General features: G+C 47.0%; 1 pseudogene; it reads right to left on the reverse strand.

Moving 5' to 3' along the window:
* Positions 1-18,320: 18,320 nt before the first annotated feature.
* Positions 18,321-20,554, reverse strand: LOC150012526 (protein C-mannosyl-transferase DPY19L1 pseudogene; annotated as a pseudogene).
* Between the last annotated feature and the right edge of the window lie 873 nt (positions 20,555-21,427).

The raw sequence follows: 21,427 nt of genomic DNA on the forward strand, positions 1-21,427 counted from the left end.
ATTGCCACCGGCCTTCCCCAACGGAACTAACGGAAGCTGCCAACCGCCGCCCTGACCTCATTGGGCAGTCAGTACCTCTTTCCTCTGATACCACCTCCCTCCTGTCGTGGAGCAGCAAGTCCTCTTATGTGCAATTTAAGTTTCAAACCGAGAAGGCAGTTGAGGCCTTTCATTAACTCTCATCCACCTATGTGCTTCGGTATAAGTGTCTGTGAAGAGCTTTTGGAAGGGTAAGATGCCAAGAAGAGGGCGCACAAAGGAATTAAAGCTTTTGAGGAGGGTCAACAGTTCCCTGGCTGCAACCAGCATCAAAACGTACTGTAACTTTTGGGGCTGAAATAGTAGAAGCCAGTGAAGTCACAGAAATGTATTTGTTAGAAGGCCCGGCTGGTGCAAGTGGAAAAGGCATGGAAAGCATGTATCACTGCGCTAGTTTAGAGATCAGTTCCTCTCGGTGGGTGGTGAGTGGTGAGTGGTAGAAGGCCCTGGAGGCTGTAAACAAAGAGTGAAATGTGCAAAGGAAAGGCCCTAGGATTCAGGGTCTGGTTATGGTAAATCAGAGACTTCTGGGAGGATGGAGACCAACCCAAATCATAACCATGTTACCCTGAGAATTTCTTTCTAGTTTCTGGCTTCGGATTAAGGTTATGGTTGATTGGTGAATGTATAACGTCTTGGACTGTTGGAAGATTTCCTCTGGGCTGAAGATTGTTAGCTGGATTAGAATATCAAGGAAGGTCATAGTTGCTTTTTCTCCACTCTGCCAAGAAGTTGGACTTCCATAAAACTCTAGAGGAGGTTTACCGCAGCGTAGAGGGAAAGGCATTGGATTTACATTTTAATCTTGGCCCTGCCAAGCCTGTGTGCTCTAGGAGAAGACATTTAACATTTCCAGCTGTGCTCTAGGGATAGGGAGTAACCTATCTTGCAGGATGCTGTTAATGACTAAGAGGGAGAATAACCAGGAAAAAGACATGTAAACTGTAAAGAGCCATTCTTACCTTACGGTGGTGATGGTGATGGATTAATTTTACACTCTCAGGATGTTGGTGCACATTCCTGTCTAGAGCAATTGTATGCACAGATAATCCTTCCAGCTTTAGGATTCTCATAGTAAGGCTAAATGATACTGATACTACTTGTGTTTAACATAACTAGACCCACCACCCACTGCTTTATCACAGAAGACAGGTGGTAGAGGGAGGCTCCATTAGCAACACTCAAGACCTTGGATTACAAATAAGAGGAATGCATACGGGGGAGGGGATCTTGAACAACCTTTGAGAACAATATTAACAACCTTGGGGAGCAACCTCTGAGGGAAGGTTATTTTTGTTTGGGAACACAAAACAAACATTAAGTGGTGAAAGGAATGCAAAGCACATCTTGCCTATTTAAAGCAATAAAGGAAGGGAATAGACTTATACAGGCAAAGAGGGTGTTTTGTTTCCCTGGCCATGAATTCTGGTTAAAAAGTACACACAAACCACAAATAGAGTCGATAGCATCTCCTCTGCTCCTAATGTAATGTGCTTCTTATTCTTTCGTGTACTTCTTTAAGAGAAGAACATCTAAAAATAAAGCAGTGTCACACTTTCTTCAACTTGCCATCTCATTTGAGCTTTCTGTTTACATTCTGTTGAGAAAATCTCAAGACATTATCTCTTCTCTTCAGTGGCAGTCAATTCTAGCCAGGCATGGAGGGGGAGGATACATGTAATTTTTCCAAGCTAACATTAATTTGTTTACTCAATATGTATTAAGATGTATCATATGCTGGGCTCTCTGCTAGGTGGGGATACCGAAGATAGAGAGCTTTCCCCTGAAGGAAGAAAAGGCCTATACCCCAGTATCTATCTGTATTAAGGCCAAAAGTGACTTGTCAAGAGAGAGATAACATGTTTAGTTTTCAGAAAGAGGGGCTATTATTTCTGTTGAATCTGACCTGCTGGAGGTAGACTGAGTGCCTGGAGAGGAAATAGTGGGCCTTAGCACTAGAGGTAGATTTAACCGAGAACAGAGGTAGCCTTGGATAATAAGTTAAGGATTTGTGACTTTATTTTGAAAGCACAGGGAATAAACAAAAGTTTTTGAGCAGGGGAGTAGCATGATTGTCTAGCTATAAATAGACCCTGAAATTTGGAATTTCAGTTTTCAGGATGACTTGAGATTGTTCAAAAGGGATCAGCAGTCTCGGCTTGTGCTCCTGCGAACGTCGTAATTGCTGCTTTCTCGTCTCTCTTTAGCGTGGAGAACTCTGCTCATGGGAGAGGTGAATTGTTTCATAACGCATCTCTGTGGCTGAGAGAGACTTATACATTTAAGAAATCTTGAGAATGCTCTTAATAAAATGCCACAGGAGAAATTCCATGTGGCTGAAAGGGAGAAACTGGCCACCCAGTGTGCAGATGTTTCTTCCTAAAAGGAAGGCCTTCAAGCAGAACACAATGACATGCTCTGGCAACCAGGAAGGGTGCAGTGCACCGAGCTCTGGTGACGGTTCAAGGCTGGATGTTGCCACTAATTTACTGTGTGACTTTGAATGAGTCATTTCTCTTCTCGGGGCCCAAGTTTCCTTATCTGTCACTTGTGAGGTTAGACTGTATTTTCTCTAAAGTTCCTTTGGCTCTCACCCTCAAAGTTCTTTTGGCTCTCACCCTCTTGGGCTTATGGGACTAAGTCAGGCTGCAGGTAGCTCTGCATGGCAAGGCGGATGATCCCCAAGTTTCTTTCCTCTCATGGGTACTGAGGGAGTCAGCGCAATAGGATGCACTTTTGTCAGGTCCCTGACCAGGTCTTACAACCTGAATTTGAGTTCTGGCCTTGCTATGGATTAGCAATGTGAGTTTGGGCAAGTTATTTAACCTCTATGAGCCATTATTTCCTTTTCAAGAAAATAGATAAATTAACAAGCCAATGGTCTCCAGTCAAAGACCCTTCCTTTTGGCCAAGGGAGACAGAGTCAAGCTGAAAGACATTACTTTTTGGCATCCAGATCTTGCCCATTGTTGAAGTTTTGCTGATCAGGATCATGGGGGTGTCCAGAGAATGTAGGGCCAGTCTTTGTTTGGTTCTTTCGCTGTGAGATGAATTGTTGGCCCCTGTGACTTGATGATGGCTGCACAGCAGCATGAAAGACTCTGGGAAGAATATATCAACCAACTGCAACACAGGCAACCATTAAAAACAAAAGGATGATTAGTTCTTCAAACAGGTCTCACAGGCAAAGGGCCTAAATATAAAACTTAGACAATAAAAGCATGTCCCAGAATTGAAGCAGCTTTCTGTTTCCTTAGTCACACATTGTCCCACTTGCCCTGTAGTACTGACAAAGGGAATAGCAAGATGTGTTTGCTATAGCTTTCTCTCTGACTACCTAACAAGAAATTCAGGGCTATGTGATTATCCATGATTAGCCAACTCTGGCTAATGAAGTTGAAGCTAATCTGCTGGATTTCTAGGGCAAAAGGAGCTGTCGTTTGTGACACTTGTTAGGGTCAGAGACAAGTTTGGATTACCTTTCTCAGTTGTATAAACTCCTACTGTGGGATCCGTAGCTCTGAGTGTGCATGGGGCACTCTGTGCTTGCATCCATCCTCTGGAGGTTTCTGAGTACAGTCTTCAGGGAAAAGCGATCCTGTGCAGGGTGGTAATTTGAAGCATGTGAACGCCTCTAACATCCGTCCTGAATACATAGGGCCAGTTAGTATGTTGGCAGGTGGGTGTAAGCCTGATGGCCATGTGAGAAGTAATCCCCTAGTGGGGCACTGACTGCACTGGGAGAAGAAGTACCGTTTAGCATAATAGGAATGAGCCAATGTTTGTCCCTCGCGGTGGGCACATTCTATGAGGGGAGTCAAATAGTTCCTGCAAAGCAAGAACAGACTGACTCTTGTAACTAGGAGAGCCCCCAAATGGGTTCCGACTCCCAGTGGGCTAGGTTTTGCTGATGAGGTTATAATAACCTCAGCAGAAACATCTTGCTGAAGTGTGGTCAAATTTCACTTTTTAAAGAATCAAGTTTGGAATTATGTGAGGGAAACTTAAGACCCAGAAGGGACCTATAGAAGGAAATCTCTTTCTTAAATGATTAAAGAAGGGTTATTTGGTTAAGAATCAGTTAGATTTCCAGCAGTAGTTAAGACTGAAGAAAACCACAGGAGTTTTTTTTTTTCTTAAGTGGTAGAATGCCGCAGCGAGTCAAAACAGAGTAAGGTAAGAGAGCCCATATTGAAAATCAATAATAGGCAGATGACATGCACGTGAAACAAAATCTCAAGGCCCTGTGCACACTCCCAAATGAGCCATTATCATGATTGTATTTAGTTGAATATGATTTCATATGTAATTTTTACATTTAAACATGGTATAGAAACAGCATAACCTATATCATAAAACCAATGTAGAAAAACTAGAAAGTTTGAATCATGCGAACTTTAACCATGGCCTTGTTCAAAGCAAATATTGTACTGACACTATTTGTATATAGTAAAATGAATAATAAAAGACATTAAATCAAGCCCAAGACTCTATTTTGGAACTAAAACCTTTTCTTATTATCTCAGAAATGTAGTAAAAAAAAAAAATCTTTTTGTGTTCACGAAGAGAAACACAATTGAACAACTTCCTTCTCAGACATTTTTGACAGTTTATCTGGACTCTAGCTATTCCTAGAATGTGCACCCAAACAATTGAAAGATGTTTTCGATGTTAACTTCACAGTTTTTTAGAGATGACAAAATAAGAGGGATAAAAAAAAAAAAATGAGAGGGAGCTGGCTTCCAGTAAGTGTGAAATTATCAATATAAGTCTGATGAGTTTCCTTCAGCAAGGCAAGGTTAAAAAGAAGGTTAGATATAGAAAACAGATTTTGACATATACACGAGAAAGAGTGACGTTATACTGTTTCAGACAATAGCTTGGGCCCTTGACAGTCTTATCAAGCTGTGTGATGGAAAGCAAGCACTTACTGACCCCCAGAGGGCGGGAGCAGCAGGGGCTGTGTCTCTTAAGTTAAAGGAAAGAATCTCTCTTTTAGGCAGGACAAGCCCTTAGTGAGGTTTCCTTTATTTTCTGCACAGGACCTCTGACATGAACAATCTTGTTCACGTCAAATTCCCCCAAGTGGCCATTGCAATTCCAAATTGTCCCTTAAATTCTGTTAGAGAAATAAGATGAGTTAACACAAGAGCAGCAGATGTTTGGCCCAGAAGGGTGTCATTTTAGACTAAGACGACCCCAGGAAAACAAGAACAGTCTATAAGGAAACTTTGTGTCTCTGTGGTGTGGTCCAGGGTCAAAGGCTGACTGTCACCCGCTGGGCTGGCTAAAAGTCCTCCGGATTCCAGGCAGATAGAACGTTAGAGAAAGCAGTTCCCTGGAATAACACAAATACAAGATTGGGGAAGAAGCCTTTGTGAGGTTTCGAAATGGTGACCTGGGGTAAAGTTGGTTCCAAAGGGATCCCCTGAATTCCTCCGCCCCAGAGACCAGTTCAAAGATGGACTTCCTGGGCATATGTCTGTGCTGTTCCTGTCAAAATTTTCTACCTAAAGATGACACTTAAGACATTAGACAGACAGACAGACAGACAGACAGACATAAGAACAGTGATTAGAAGGCTAGATGATAATTTTATTAGGGAGCAATCTATATCTGGGCAGATAACCATCAAGTCCCATAGCATGTCATTCCTAGGAAAACAAAATAAACTCTAAGCCAAAGGGACTTAAGGAAATACTGGAGCTCAATTCCTCCCGAGCTTCCCTCCTAGCTGTGGGCCATGGAGTAGTGATGCAGAACAGATGTTTAAACCACAATGGAACTGAGGGTCTCTTGGTTCAAGGAAGAGAGGGTTTCTGCTGACTTTTGGTGACAACTTCACTTCTGCCAACATCCTCCAGTTAAAAACCTGTAAGAACACACCTGTAGTCAACCAAAGCTGAGTTTATAATTTCTTGCAAGAAGGACGAATGTACACCAGTAAAGAGTGTTTAGAACTGAAGGGATTTGGACTTGTGTCTGGTGATTTTGGGGAGGGTTTAGGAAGGTTTCTCTGCATTGACTATTACCAGAAAGCAGGTGTAAGTCTATGACTGTGCATCCTAATAGTTCTTATTTAGAAGGTGGGGAGAATGGAGTAGTGCTAAAGCTGTGGTTGGTAATGAAGCCGCAGTCACTTATATTAGCTAGGTTGTGGAGAGGCTTGATACTTTTGTGATTTGCATAGTGATCTTATTTTTGTCTGACTATGAAGTAGTCTTTTTTGTCTCCCTTGTGGTCACAGAGTGACTGTGTCCGATGCTGGTGTTCTGTGAGATTATGTCCCACAGAACACCATGACCTAGTGCCCAAGCCAGCTCCTGACGGCTGAGTCCTGGGTGTGAGCATCAGGCCGGTTGCTGAAGATCAGAGGCTGCTCTTCTCTTTTTTAGACACCGTACACCAATTTCTTGGTACTGATACTGGGCTCAAAATAGAGAATAGCTATGAAAGGATTTATAGAAGTCACTGCAAAGTGGAAGTGCACAATTCTCATATTAAAACTTTCCTTATCTGGGACCCACTTATACCCAGGAGCCTTGACCATTGATTAAACAGCCAAGGAAATGGGAACAAGCGAGCAATGCTCCTGAGCACCTGAAATGGAAGTCCCCAATGCCCCACATTTGACAAGAACTCAGTTTTACACAGTATCGGCCCACTCCATTTTGCATACATTTCTAACATGTTTTGCTAAAGTGGTCATAGAAAATTAAAATGCAGTGGAGAAGGTGAAGGAATGCTCCGAAGCTGGAACAGGACAGAGTGGCAAGGTGTCCTGATACGTTGAAGACCTCGGGTTCAAAGGAAGAAGCCAGAAAACAAGGACCGCAGAGTACTTGAGGCCATTTCTAAAAGTGTTCAGAGTAGGCAAGTCCAGAGAGACAGAAGGTAGATGCGTGGTTGCCGGGGCTCAGTGTAGCGGAGTGGGGAGTGCCAATGAGTGGGCATGGGATTTCTCTTAGGGGGGAGATGAAAATCTTTGGAATTACATAGTGGCTGTGGTAGCACAACTTGGTGAATATAATAAAAACCACCTTGAAAGGGTAAATCTTGTGATAACTGAAACGTATGATAATAAAACATGTTAAAAGAAAAGAGCATCTGACAACCTGACACCCTGAGAGCAAGAAAGGATTCTGGAGCTGAGGAAGGCCGTATGCCACCCCGAGCTGCAAGCTCTGCCCGCTTCACTGTCTGTGTGACCTGTGTGACCTGTCGGCTGTCGCCAGTGCAACCCATGCATGCGCACACCGTCCCTCCCTGGCCACACGCTGCCCTAGGTGCCAAGGGACACAAAGACGCCTACAGCATGGTCTCTGAGCTCTGGAGGTATTACATACAGCTCACCCAGGAACAGGCATTCATACTAACGACCCCAAGCAAGTCACCATGAAAAGTCACTTCAAAATACTTAGTTTAAGAAGGCAGAGGAGTGGGTCATAGGTAATAAATTCGTGAAAGAAAAATTTTTGTCTATCAAAATTGCAACCTTTTAAAGAAATATTAAATCCTCTGATGTCAAATCTTAGCTAGAAAGATAATGCCCGCGGAACAGCTCCTTTCCAAGAGAGGCCAGACAACGCCAGGCTGCTGCGTCTGAGGAAGGGCAGACCTCAGTAGCCCCAGGCAGTGCGTGGCTCAGAGCGCTGCAGGTCCGCCAGTCTCCTGGACCCCTGGGGGCCGCACCAGTTGTACTAACTGGTTATCTTTGCAAAAGACTCAGAGCGCCTTTTACTCAGAGGGCTAAGAACAGCATGAAGCTAGAGTGGAGGGAAAGGGGGCACATGAGAGATGCGTTGTGGTTGGGAGCAGCTCAGGGAAGGCCTGATTCAATCTGCCCCCCTTCACCAACTGGGCTCTTTGTCATCTGTGTTTTTCCCCAGGGGGTGGAGGAAAAAAGGGGGGGCCCACCCCGTGGAATGGCTGGGAAACTGTTGCTGGAATGGGTGTGTCCACTGGTGTTTTCTAGGCTCAGGAAATGGGGCAGGTGTGAAGGGAGCACCCATCTAAGAATGGTGCCTCAGAATGTAGGACCCGGGCACAGCTGTAAGTCACTGCCTCTGGTGGACAGTTGTGCCCCAGGGTGACTTCAAAGGGAGACCTGGGGTAGAGAGAGAGGAGAATCAGGTAAACATCAACTGGTGATTTGAGATGAGCCCCTTAGCTTTAAATCACTGTTCCATACTCAGGCTACTTCAAAGGACCCTAGCCATAGGCTTTGGAACACAGGGCCTGCTTTTTAAAATAAACATTTAGGAGTTTTTTAAAGACATGAGTTCAAACCTGCTACAAGAAAAGGCATATTTAAAGGGAAAGCCTCGGCTTTCGTTTAGTGGCTTTCCCTTGAGGCCATACTCAAAGTTCAGGGTTTGAAAACAAAGAGACGGTGGCCTGTGTCTTGAGTTCTGGGAGATTAGAACTAAGCTCAGTAGGGACTAGGGGAGTGAAGGAACGAAGGTTCCTCATGGAGAAGCACGGGGTAACCAGGGAGGTACCTGGGGAGTGTTTCAATAGTTGACTATTAGAAATGGCTAGAGAGCCAGACCCTCACCAGGGCCCCCACCTGGACTCATGCAGTCTGCTGTGCTTTTGGAAGGAACGTGAAAGGCAGAAATGGAGTGACTGCCCCATGCCCCCAGCCTTCCTCCATCCTCTCTCTGCCTGTGGGCCCCGGTAGGTTTAAAGAGCCCAAAGATTGTCTCACATTATTTTCAGTAATAGAATTTGTTGCAGGACTTTACTGCAAATGGGGAAGCCACCAAGCCTGAGGGTATCATACACACTGAGTGCAGACTGGTTTCTTGAAGCTTGGAATAGGATTCTGGATTGATGGCAGCTCTAGGGGATGGTCACCTCCTCTGCTCCACAGCAAGAGGAGATTCCTCAGTTTACCACTTGGCTCTCTACTCCTTTGTCTGCCTCCACTGATCCTGCTGCTCTCTGCCAACATGTGGTTTCTGCTTATTCATGGCTTCTGCTTACTTGTGGGTTCTGTCTTCGTGTCTTTGAGCTTCCAGTCATACTACCAGCTGCCTTTCATCTCAGTCAAACTTCTTGAGAGAATTTGATTAGAGTATTGTCACTATGGCCCATGTTAATAAATTTTATGCCAGGCCACGTCTTGGGCCACTGGCTGGTCGGTCAATCAACAGGCTGTACTTAATTCCCAAGCCCATCCCTGGCCCCATCGGCCGTAACTGGGATAACAGGATTAAAAATGACACCACCCCACCACCCTTTCCTATGTGTTAAGGGGCTGATTGTGTTGGTGGCAGGGTGTGTGGGGGGTGGGGGGTGTTGAACGAGGGAATAGCATACCTCCTAAGACTTGGTCTGCCTGAACTTTTAACCTAGCAATGAAAGCTAGAAACACACGTGTGAGGGGCGGGGAGGTGGGGCGGTGGTGGGTCTTTGGAAGATTCCAAAGGCCTCCACAGTGTGCATGGGAGAGTCTCATGCCCATAGCACCGTTTCGTGTGTCAGTTCTCCCCATCAGGTTGCAGAGAGTGGTAGGCTTGGAAGGTACTGCCTCGTTCTCTCCCCGACCCCCTTCCTTTCTTTCAGTTCTGTCAGAACAAGAAAAGGTGACTGGAAAGGTTTGCAGAGCTCTTTCTGGCTATTGGAGATAACCTACAGATTGCCATAAGACATGGGTCCCACTATATCCTGTTTACCTGACACTCAGCTCATCAGAACCTTTTCCTTTTTATGCTGAACTTAATATTATTAAATTTTGAAGTATTATTTAAAGACTTGTAGGTGCTGAAATGTTTGATAAATAAATGAATATATGAATGAATTTGCCACTAGCCCATCTTGGAAAGCTAGCAGAAGGTTGAGGTGCTTTGGTAGCAGAAAGGCGTACCTCTGAATCCAGATTCTGTCACTTGAAAGCTGTGTGACATGGGGACATTACTTATCTTCTCTGAACCTCCCTTTCTTTAACTGGAAGGTTAGGATAATGTCCTCTTCAAAGTTCTTTGGGAAGTCCAAGTGACCATATATTTTCTTTATTTTTTAAAATTTATTTTAAAATTTTTATTTGTTTTTAGAGAGAGGGAGAGAAACAGCAATGTGTGGTTGCCTTATGCTCGCCCCCAACTGGGGACCTGGCCCACAACCCAGGCATGTGCCCTCACTGAGAATTGAACCAGCAACCCTTTGGTTCATAGGTTGGCACTCAATGCACTGAGCCATATCATCCAGGGCCATATATTTCTTAACACAGGGTTTGACACTGAGCACTTGAGTTTTGAGAGCTGTAGTTAGTAGATTAGCTCTAGGAGACTGCAGAATAGGAGCAGCTCAGTCACCATAAGGGGACGTGGGTGCACAGGCCCTTTGGGAAATACCTGTTTGACTGTGATTATAGAGAAGGGACATGAAGGCAAGGTCCATACCCGGTCTCACCTTGACCTTCATCAGTTAGTGGGGCTGCCATGCCAGGACGAAAGTACCAGTTCTAACCAGGGCTCAGTTACAAGTCTGGCAGGCAGAGGCTGTGTCCCAGAAGTCCCACCTTGGGAAAGGGCTGGGGAAGACCAGGATCCAATACGAGGGTCATACCACCAGCAGGGCCGTAACCTACACAGGGTAAATGAGGGCTTAGAGCCAGAGACCAAGTGTGTGGGTCAGTTAGGAGACAAAGGCCAAATGCCAAAAGCCAGTCAGATCTGAGAACCAAAAGCCCCAGATGGGACAGAGAGGACACCGAGCTGCTGGAGGGTGCCTTCTGACTGACTGGAGGCCAGGAGCATCTCTCTCATGTCTACCCCTCCCCCACCTTAAAGATGCAGCTCTGGAGTCGAAGGTGTGCCCGCCGTTGCAGGCAGGCGTTTCCAGTCTGAGTCTGTGGTGCGGTGCAGATGCGCGGTGCGGTGTGAAAGGGAGGCTCTGGGCGGGGAAGGCACTGGGTTCCCAGAGAGGCCCCGCTGGAGACCCCTTGCTGAGTGTGACTGTAGCGTGTGTGCCTATGCTCTGGAGGGGACAAAGCTGCCACAATTAAGAATCTCTGTTCTCTGGTCAAAATCACCTGTTTCCTCCTCACTACCAAGCACCACTCCCCTTAAAGCTGACATGCTCTTGTCTCTTCCATCCCAACATCTTGTCCTTGCAGTTCTCTGCCTTGTGACCTCGAGACCTTATCTAATATCAAGCATTTAGCCTTTCCATTTCCTCCCGAGGCTCCCAGTGAGTGCCCTCTTGTCATCACTCGCTTTCCTATGACCCATCCTGTCAACTGCTTCCGCAGTACCTCAACTCCTTTGTCCCGTCGTCTGCCCATTTCAGCCATCAGAGGAGTCAACCTTGACCCAGTCTAGTTGAACACCTTCTCTTCTGTTTGGGGTGTCTGAGAGCTGCTGAAGTTCACACAGCCTCATGAATGGAGGCCGGCACAGGATTCCCCGCCTGCTCTTTGTCCTTGGTGCTGCCCCACAGCCCACCTCTGGTCCCTCGCCGGCCTTATGTCCCATCTCCTCAGCATCTACGGCAAACCCTCACCTGCCTCCTTAAGCTTTCTTTTCTACTAACTTGACTATCTCCAACCCTAACTCCCAGCCTCACCTTCTGCTTCCAGGTGAAAGTAAGGTTCAGGACATGAAAGGAATCTTTTTCATGCTCTGGCCCCTTCTGCCTACTCTTCCTGGCAGCCCCCCTCCCATGGCAGTCGTAAGGGCTCTTTGTTTTGAGGCAAGCTAATATTTCCCCACAGCTCTGAGTCTCACCCCCTCCCCATTCCTGAGGGAGTCTATTCCGTGTATGGTCCTTTTCTTGTAGTCTAAGTCTTTGCCTCATCACCAGCAATTTCCCATGAGCATTGAGACATGCTCCTGGCTCTTTCAGTACAGGTTGCAGCAAACCTGGGCCCCCTTGAAATGATGGCCTTGGCACTGCCTCTCTTTACAGTCAATGTTCTTGAAAGTAGTGTCTTCATTAATTGTGTCTGTGGCATCCTCTCCCATTCATGTCTCAATCCCCACAATCTAGCTTTCACAGACTCCTCTTCCATGGAAATCCTATGCCACCTCTTTGGCCAAAATCACTCCTGACCCAGGATCATAGCCCCATGGACACTAGTTCTCAGGCCTCCCATACCTTGAAGGCTCCTCAGTGGGATGCTGTTAACTGCTCCTCTCCTGAGATGTTCTCTTGTACCTCAGCTTCCCTCACAATGCTGTCTCCTGGTTTTCCCTCTGTCTGTCTCACTGGCCTTTTTCAGGCTCCTTCTTGAAATCCTTGTTCTCTGTTCACCCCACTTAAAGATTGGGGTTTTCCAAAGTTCCATGCCTACCTTCTGCAATTCCCAATCATCACATTCTTCCTGGGGGAGCTGATTCTCTCCAAGGGTTCAAAGGCTATCTGTGGTATTGGTGGCTGCCCCTGGAATGGAAGACCAGCCAGGGTCTTCTCTGAGGACCAGACCTCTATAGCCACCTCTCAACTAGGCATCTCCTCTTGGCTACCCCCAAACTGAATTCTTTCTCTCATCTCCCAATCTGCTCCTTCTTCTTCGTTCTCTTTATTGGTAAATACTGTCTCCAACCACCCACCTGGCTAGTAGAACCCTTACATGTGACCCAACTCTGACTCAACCCAAATGGGTGCTTTGCCTGCTTCTCCTCCTTAACTTTGGGGGTTCAGTCGCCTTCGTATTGAAACCCTTTCTGTCGCTGAGTTCCGCTGATTCCACCTTCTTCTGTCTGTGGAGCCCGTCCTCCTCTTCTCCACCGCCACGGCTGACTCCAGGTGCCATCCTCTCATGCTGGGACTCATGCAGCGGCCTCCTGCTTGCTCTCACGGCCTTGTCTGTGAACTCCTCCTGCCCACTCTCCACACAGCTGCCAGAATGAACCTCCCAAAATGCAAACCTGCTCATGCCATCCTCCTGCCTCAAATTCCTCAGGACTCCCCTGATGCCTCCAGGATAAGGCCCTAACTCCTTAGCAGGCTGTCCAAGGCTTTTCACGTCCCACGGTAATTATGAGCACGATGAGTTGGACTCGGATAGACTTGTGCTCCTTTCCTGGCAGCACTTCTGCTGTGCGGCTTTGAGTAAGTTACTTGACTTCTATGAGCCTTTGTGCTCTTAGGCATGGAATGAGTGAAATAGGCCTACTTCACAGAGCGATGTGAAGATAAAATGAAGTAATGTATACATGTCTTTGTTTTTTCTTTTTATCCGCTGCCAAGTGCCTTACTCATTACTGGCACACAGCAAATGGCACCCACTGTCTCCTCTCCCAGACCCCCTTCTCCACTGTCTCTTGCCTGCCAGCTCTCACCTGATGCACGCCCTCGCTCCAGCACACCTGAGCTGCTGTCCCCCCAGAAGATGCCACACTTCCTCATCCCCACCCCGTTTACTCTGCCTGCAGCCCACAGGCTCGACCCTGCGCCCACCCCCACACCTTCCATCTCTTTGTCAGATTAACTCCTCATAACTGTTGCAGGTCTTAGGAATTGTCTGTTGGAAGTTTTTCCTGAGCACTCGAGATGAGTTGCTGCTCCCAAATGTTTCCAGAGCCGTCTTTTCATGCTCCCATCAAGGCCTTCACTTTGTCTTGCCGCCTTGCAATGACCCTCTCAAGTGCTCTTCCCCATTCAATGCATCTGCTCAAGGATACGGATCTGGCCTTACTTATCTTCATATCTCGGGGTCTAGCACAGGGCCTCAGGCATGCCAGGATGTCCATAAACATTTTCTGAATAAACAAATTAAAATTAAATTCTATCCAGGTGGTATTCAATTTTTTTCTCTATTTGTTTACAATATTCTTGTTTATTTTTGTGTTTCTCTAGGAAGGAGGGCTGTCAGACTCTCTGACTGCAAGCTTCCTGAGGGCAGGGTCCCTGGCGGAGTGGTGCCCTGCAGAATCAGGTGCAGGGAACTCTCAGCACACGTGCATGATTGCCTGGCTTCTGACGGGAGGGAAAGCCAATGTAAGAAGTCTGGGTCCTCATCTTACTTTGTGTAAATCAATCCTAGTGGCCCTGGAGGGTCCTCAGCTGTTTCTAAGGTACTGCAATAGTGGTGATCGTGAAAGGTGGCATTGGGGACAAGGGGTAGAGGACATTTGCGAGGGGAGGTAGAGAGCAAAGTCCTGGAGGAAATGCATGGTTTTTATTCTGGTTGTCCAGGATAATTGTGGATATTTGCCCCAGGGGACTGTCAGACAAGGGCTGACTTTACCACCAACTGGTTTTAGCTTTTGTTTTAAAATCAGTTTTGAAGCAGGTCAGAGCACCTCTGCCTATCCCAGGACTTCACAAGTGAACCTTCCTGTTTTTAGTTTTTTAAAGGGATCACTGGGGGTTTCTTCTGCTGACACCTGGGCTTGATAGCCACCAGCCCTCTGCCCTGCAGAGCCCTTATGTCTGCACAATTTCTGCCGTCTTCTGAGTTGTCAGACATTGCAGGGGTGTTTATTGCTCTTGATCTCTAACAGAAGGGGAGATAAATTGCAAGCAATCTGCAGACCCCACTCCCAGTTGTTATCCTGCAAGAGCCTAAGCAGTGACTCTTTCCTCTGGCCACACTGGCCAGACCAGCGGCTGGGGTCTGGGGCGGGGAAGGCACTGGCCGCCGCTGTGCCCTTGTCCCGGGGGCCTGGCACCTCAGACCGCTCTTGTTGGTTATGCTCACTCTCTTCCACGTCTTATGGGAACACAGCAATGTTTAGAAGATACAAGGGGCTAAAGGGTGATGAATTTTGTGCCTCAAGTTCTCTTTTTAGACACTTTTTTTCCATGTCAGAGCTTTTAAAGTTGGATTTCTGATAATTTGCTAAAATGGTGTTGGGCTGGATGCTCAGCAGAGCTTTAGGAGTCAAATAATTTGTCTACTATGGGAAGGCATCTTTACAGAGGGAAGGCCTCATTTGGGTAACCAACCCGAGACCAACTTTATTAAAAATTCCTTTACCCTCCTTCCTAACACTGTGAGTTCCCAGTGCGGAGGCCCCAATAGTTTCTGGCCTTACTGTGAGCTGAGGAATTTGAAGAGGGTTTCAGCTGGAAGTGGGGGTGTTTTAGGTTAGACACACAGCAGCACTTCTTGTTTTGAGTCAGGGTGTTTGGCAATGAGGGAGGTTGAAGCTGTTCCTCCACAAGTCTTCAAAAAAAAGGTGAGCTCTTGTCCATGTGGCGTGACAGCAAAGTGGGCCTGCTGGACGATGGGGGACTAAGCTGGCTGGTCTCAGGTAGACCATTTCTTACAAGGCTGATTCTCTGCTTGAATTAGGTTGTGCTATAGGCAGGGATATGAACAGTGAACCAGGGAAGTGCCTGAGAGTTGATCTGCCTGTATATGGACAGTCCATAGGCGCTTGAGGAATTTAAACAAGACCCTCATCCCTGCCCTCATAGTACACGTGTCCTCTCTCTCCCTCTCCCATCTCTCTTGGGGCAAGAGTCAATGCTATGCAAGGAAGCCATGAGATGGGGCAGATTGGATGAGTCCCAGCATGAAAGCCTTCTCAGGAGAGCCCTCCCAGCTGAGCTGATCAGAACAGTCAGTACAGGGTGCCTTCCCCTGGAGCTCTCTCTTTCCTGCCTGCCCAGGGGGCTGCAGTTGTTTGCCTGTTCTGGACACAAGCATCTAAGCATGCAGCCAGGACTGTGAGCTGATCAGGGACTGGGCTTTGCGTCCATCCATTTGGTGAGTGGTGGAGGGAGGAGTTGCCCCTTAGGAGCTGGGCCCACAAGGCCCCAGTCTCAGAGGAATCGGGAAGCACATTTTTTTTTTTCATCATCTTTTTTATTTAACATACATAGTACATATAAACAACTGGCATAAAATTCATAAAAATACAATACTCCTGTGTAATATCACTTTATTATTCCTGATACGCCCTCTCATTTTCTCGTCAATATCATGGCCTTATGCTAACACTACACTGTTTCTGCTCAGCGTTTTTAGAGGCTCCTCTTTTTATAGAAACACTGCCCCAACTCTGTTTCCTCACGTCATAGCAACAGCCGTTCCTATCACCTCCTCGCCCATCCTGACCTTCCTCACAAGGAAGCAAAAATAGTTTTCAGTGCTAAAAAAGCGGAAAATACTGTGCCGTAAGACTGTTTGGTCGTGTGTGTCAGACCTAGTTCTACCGACGCGGCCGTGAATGAGATTCAGGAGCCAGAGCGCTGGCGGCGCCAAGTGGGACTGGGACAGCGCGGCAGCGCCACGGCCCCTGCCCTGTCCCGTCTGCCCGCTCACGGAACCGGAGCGGCCACGTTAACAAATACTGTCACGGGGGACCTTCAGAAACAAAACCGGTTTGACAGCTTGTACCCTGTCCCAGCGTAGGAAACAGGCATAATAGTATTTTAATGCTCCTCCTGTACTGAATTCCAACCATGACATGGGAACTTATTAGGAAGAAAATTATTGGGGGGGCGGGAAGAACAGAAAATAACTTTAAAAGTACCATTAAAAAAAAAAAGATAACTGCTGAATCGACATCACAGCCACGTCTGGGTGAGAAATGGCTGCGGACAGCCAGGCGCTTCCCCCTCCCAGGCCTCGGGGGCCCTCTTCCCGTTTTTCTGGATGTTGCATCATTGCTCGGATTCCACTCCTAACCACCGACTCCCCGGCTACTTCCGTTTTCTGAAAGTGGCAAAAACCCCAAAATTAAAAGTCACCCAGCAAGCAAGAAATAGGGGGCAGGCACCTAAAGACACTGAGAGAATTGGGGGCCGGCGGGACGTCCCCCAGAAAAGGCGGGCGGGGGGCCTGCCACTTCAGCTGCCTGCCTGAGCTAGAGCCCCCCCAGAGTAGGCCTGTACTTGGGCTCTGGCGAGGAGGCAGAAAGACGAGAGACTCAGCGGCTCCCGGCGTGGGCCCCAGAAACTATCCCTGAGGACCAGGGTCTCAAGGACACGCTGCGTGTGGTTAATCTGCCCGTGGTTAATCAAGAGAACACTGTGCAATTAAGTGGGGGTCCACCAGAGGCAGGGTTTGCTTGGAATTTAAAATCCCAAAACCATTTCTCAGAGATATTAGGGATTCACTGTTTTGAAAAAATCTCATTTCACACAAATTAACTTCTAAAAAACAAAAATTCATGCTAGGAATTCAAAGCCGGTTAAGAAAGTTTTCAACATAAAAATAAATACGAAAAAGGAATAAAGAGGAAGGCTGAATATGTGCATTCCTCATATTGCAATGGTTTTCAGAACCAAAATTATAAGGCTTAAGGCGTTGTCTTATTAAAGGCAGACAATTTAAAAATCAAAATATAAAAATTCCATTCACTTATCATTATTCATTTACTTTTTGACAGAAAAGTTACGTTTTATTGTATCTTAATAGTAAAAGAAATATTACCACACACTATAGTCTACTATTCCATAGTAAATTATGTCTACAGAAATATACGTTAGTTTCTGGATGCATTGCATTTGAGGTTGCTCAAAATAGTTTTTCTTAAAACTATAATTAAACATGAAAAGTTTTAAAAGTGGTTTAAAGGTATTAAAATATACACATTTGAATAATACTAAAAATGAGAAAATACACCAATTGCGATTAATTTTTTTTAAACCAAGAGTAAGTACTTAATATAAAGAACTAAATGAGTAAATATCAGTTATTTGACAAAGAATGTGGGGAGGAGGCAGGGAGGAAGGAAGGGGGGGTAGGGAGAGAGAGACAGAGAGAGAGAGAGAGAGAGAGAGAGAGAGAGAGGGAGAGAGAGGGAGAGAAGACACGATCATACCACACTGCTGGCTGGTACAGGAATTTGGTTCTGACCATTAGATCCGAGAACAACAGAGAACCGAAGAACACAAAGGGAAATAAACAGGTAATTCCACATAGCAAATACCCACGGCAGCCCCATTTACTCCTGACGATATGGGACCAGTGTGGCTGAGGAGCTCACAACAATCAGTGGCATGTCCCAAAGACAAGAGCAAGAGGCAGGGACAAAAGCAAGAGGCATTCATAGTCCATAAACTGTAAAATCAGCCCCTCCACAGTACAGAATTTACTATATTTTCGTATCATCCTTTTGTGACCCGCCATATGTTGTATGCAGCTAGCTTTGCTCGTTTTAGCAAAAATACAAGCATATACTCATTTGCATAGAAAATTTTAAGGGGTGCATTGAAGTAGTACCCAACTGATAATGGTATATGTATTTTTACAATCAGGATGGCATACAACTTGACTAAGTAAAACATTTTCTATTTGAAAACAGTTACCTATAAAAGTTTTTGGGATTTGAATTAAAAACAAGTCATGAGTTATCCGCAAACATTAAAACCCTTCCTGACCTCTCCTCTGTGGGCAGGGTCACTCCTCTATAACTTCTAAGACTTTGTAAACACTGTTCTGGAACACGGTGGTGAAGTGCGGCTCGAACTCCTTCACCAAGAGGTTGCACAGGGGAGGCTTCCCGGCGTTCGCGGGATCTTCCACATCCCAGATTTCAGGCATGCTGCAGCCCGGCCTACAACTTCGCACACACCAGGACTCTTCCAGGATGTAGTAGTTCACCTGCAGCTTCACCAGCTCCCGCTTCACCTCCGCAGCGGCCTTCCGGCTGTACATGGAGTACACAATTTTCGTTCTGGCTCTCAAACCTGCGTCTTCATAGTGCGGTTGATTCACCACGGGCCGAAGCGTGGAGAGTTCCACGCTCGCCATCGTGGGCATGGCGCCCGCAAACACCGCGTCTGGTTTAGTACTATTCGATCCACTCTATAAGCTCTTCTTGTGACAAATTGCTGAATTCCCTTACAATATTCCACTGGGTTTGAAGGTTGGCTGACCCTTGTATTGACATTGCTGCTAACAGAGCAAAAACGAGAGCTCCGGGATGTACTTTGCAGAAGAGCCATCCGAACAGCTGCCATGAGCAGATCAGAGCAGCCATGACACACATGTGCGGGGTCAGAAAGAGCTTCAGCCTCATGATCAGAAGCCCAGCGCCGTGTACGCCACCAACTGCAGGGCGTGGTAGACCAGCTCTCCTTGATCAAACTGGTGTTTTCTGACATGTGTCTGTTGTTTCGTTAAGACACCCCACATGTCACTAATAATCTTTTGGACAATTGCAATAAACACAACAAGGACGACTGGAAGCAACAATGTCTTCGTGTACCTCAGCGGGGTCTCCTTTTCCATGAAGTCAAACTCTGCTGCGCACGTGTACAATAAAGTATCAAAGTCCTTGTAACTGAAGAATTTTGATGTTAATAAGTTGCCAATATGAGCATCATCTGCAATGCCAAAGATTTTAGATGTCAAATACTTGAGTAGGACAGTTCCAAATAACCAAAAGCATTCTTGGATAATCCATAAACTAAGCTCAGATACATTTATTTTCAGGAAATGTGGTTCCATTGCCAGTACACCCCAAATAATCACCAAAGAGGAAGCATAATTAGAAGTTAATAACATTGAGTTTCCAAACATCAAAACAAAACAAAGTGCAAGAGAAATCATGTGGATATAAATGACCTTCCGTAATTTGCATATATCAATGTATCCCACGACATACACTGTGAATAATGATGCAATCTGAGTGAGAAGCACAAACTGAGCAAACTGCCACGGGAGCATGAAAAACACGTTGGAGATGCACAGCACGACCACGCTGCCTCTGTACAGCTTTGTGGCCCTGAGAATGTGCGTCACCAGCAGCATCTGCAGCATGAGGAAGGGGTATGAGACGCTCTCGCGGAGAGGCAGCGTCCACATCACGCGGGTGCACTCCCCGTGGTTGAAGAAGAAGCACAGCACAGTGACCAGGCCTCCCAGTTGGCTGCGCTTAAATATGTGCCATAAATGAAGAACAATGCCATCATCAGTCCGTTTAAAATAAAAATTACAGCAACATAAAAGCAAGCAGGATCTCCCAATCCTTCGCAGCTTTCGATTGGACTGAGCCCCTCTCCTCTGGTAACCGTCCAACAGATCTTCGTTTGAATGCCAGTCAAGTCCATTATTCTGGTATAAATTCGATACCAGCTGGCTAAGATGACCTCAGGGTAAAGATTGAACCCTTTTAATGTGTTAATGACAAGGGGGTATTCGGTCAGCTTATCGTTCATAATCATCCACACTCCCTTCAAAAATGAGGGTGCCTCCACAATAGTCTTAAAGTAGGAATAATATAATCCCATTTCAGTGCTAAAGGCCATCTCCCTCTCCAACGTTGACAGGTGAGAAAAATGACGGTCGTCTTCAGAGGTGCGTTCTGTGGCTCCAGTGTAATACTGCAGCGAAGGCAGCTAGCAGGAGCCTGGTCCAGGTCCGGCCGCGCCCCGCGCAGCCCGGCTGCCAGGCGCCCCCGAGGCCGCCCCCGGGGGGCGGCGCGGCGGACTCTGCGCGGGGCCCCTTCCTGCCCGCGGCGCCCTTGCGCCCGGGGGACAGGGCCGCACGCTCGGGCCCGGGATCCCCGGCGCCCCGCGCCCCCCTCAGCGGCGACGGCGACGCGCGGGGCGGTTGGGGCGGCTTGGGGGCCGCGTCGCGGTGCTTGTTCTGCGCCTGCAGGACCATCTTGGCATAGTCGCACCCGCTGGCTGCGCGGTCCGATGGCGGCCCGGGCGCCGCTCACTCTCGGAGGAGGGCGGGTCGGTCCCTCCCCGCGAGGCCGGGAGGCGGGGAAAGCTGCAAGGCCCGGCGGCGGCTGCCTGCCTGGCGCTGCGGCCGGGAGGCGGCATGGGACCCGCTTGCCCGCCGCAGTTGCTCCGGTTGTCACGGCGACTGTGGAACGCCGGAGGGGGCGGGGGTGGGGACACCCTGCGAGCGGCCCCGCCCCCGCCGCTCCTCCGGGAAGCACTTTTAAGAGAATCGGCATCCCGTATTTTTTTCTAGGAATTTATATTTGTAGGGTTAACCTGGAGTGTGATTGTCTGTAGGAGAGAACGAGTTTTCCTTATGGTAGAGCTGGAAGTAATGAGGAGGCTAAAGAATGGGTGTGAACGAGGACTGTGGGGCTGCACAGCCTATTTACAGGGGCTCCTTGCTAGAAAAACAAGCAAACAAAAAACAAACAAAAAACCCTGCTTCCTAATCTTTCTCCAGAACGATGAAAGGCAGTGAGCCTATAAACAGAAGTTAGAGAAAGGCATCAGAAGTAAGAGGTGTTTGTTCATTCATTCATTCATTCATTCATTCATTTAACTTGTATGTGCTCAGCACTGGCTAAGCACTGAGAGCAAAAGAAAATAGAGGGTAGGACCCCGATCTCTCAGAGCTTAGACTTGATATTGAGATGCATGACCAAGGTATAGCTAAGCACCTGTGAGCACAGAAGGGGGAGGTGGCTTGAGATTATTTTAAAGTATAATTTATTGATTATATTGTTAGAATAGTACCAATTTTTTCCCCTTTGCTCCCCTCTGCCCAGTATCCTTCTCCCCTCAGCAA

This window comes from Furipterus horrens, unplaced genomic scaffold (assembly GCF_987537825.1).
Source record: "Furipterus horrens unplaced genomic scaffold, mFurHor1.1.pri manual_scaffold_4, whole genome shotgun sequence".
NCBI classification, from domain to species: Eukaryota; Metazoa; Chordata; class Mammalia; order Chiroptera; family Furipteridae; genus Furipterus; species Furipterus horrens.